Here is an 823-nt window from a genome sequence, read left to right on the forward strand (position 1 = left end):
TCACAGCAACCTCAAACTCCTGGGCTCAAGCGATCCTCCTGCCTCAGCCTCCCGAGTAGCTGGGACTACAGGCATGTGCCACCATGTCCGGCTAAGATTGTTGTTGATTTTGATAGGGTCTCCAGAAGTTGTGAGAAACCCTTCTGTTTGCAAAGTACCCCAAGTTCATGCACTACTCAGAAAACATCGCTTTGATCTGGGTTTTTGGCTGATTGACAAGCTCTAAGAAGTGCAACGGCTTCTGCCATGTGGACTGATTTTACAGCAGACCGAGGATTATATTCTAAGAAGTGTTTACATTAGTAATATGAATTACTGTTTATTAACGTCCATTTTAATAATTGAAGTGTGATTCATCAACACGTAATATGAGGTAAGGGGTCTCCATGGGAATCTCATCTAAGGTACACACAAAAAATTTTCTTGATGGAGAGTAAATAACTCTATGCCCACACTTAGCTTTCAGCCATGTCTGCTAACACACTAGGAACCACACGCTAACTTTCACCTCACCAGGGGCTCGTTTTTACTTGAAAATCTGTTCTTTTTATCTTAATGCCGCTAGATTATCATATGTGACTATTTTAGCAAAAATTAAAGTCAGACAACACAAACTGACTAAACAATGAGGAAAATCATAACCTAATAAAACAAGAAGCCTGGATGTGAGTGGCTCCGGGATTGCCTAATTCAAAAGCTCATGCATCCAAGGAGTTTCTTTTTTTTTTTATTTCAGAATATTATGAGAGCACACATTTTGGTTACACATAATGCCTTTGCCTCGCCCAAGCCAGGGCTACAAACGTGCCCCTCCCCCACACAG

General features: G+C 41.4%; 1 gene segment (V, D, J or C); it reads left to right on the top strand.

Moving 5' to 3' along the window:
• LOC105822767 overlaps positions 1-823 on the top strand; it is a 17,234-nt gene that overhangs the window by 15,864 nt on the left and 547 nt on the right.

This window comes from Propithecus coquereli, unplaced genomic scaffold (assembly GCF_000956105.1).
Source record: "Propithecus coquereli isolate 6110/MARCELLA unplaced genomic scaffold, Pcoq_1.0 Scaffold635, whole genome shotgun sequence".
Lineage (NCBI taxonomy): Eukaryota > Metazoa > Chordata > Mammalia > Primates > Indriidae > Propithecus > Propithecus coquereli.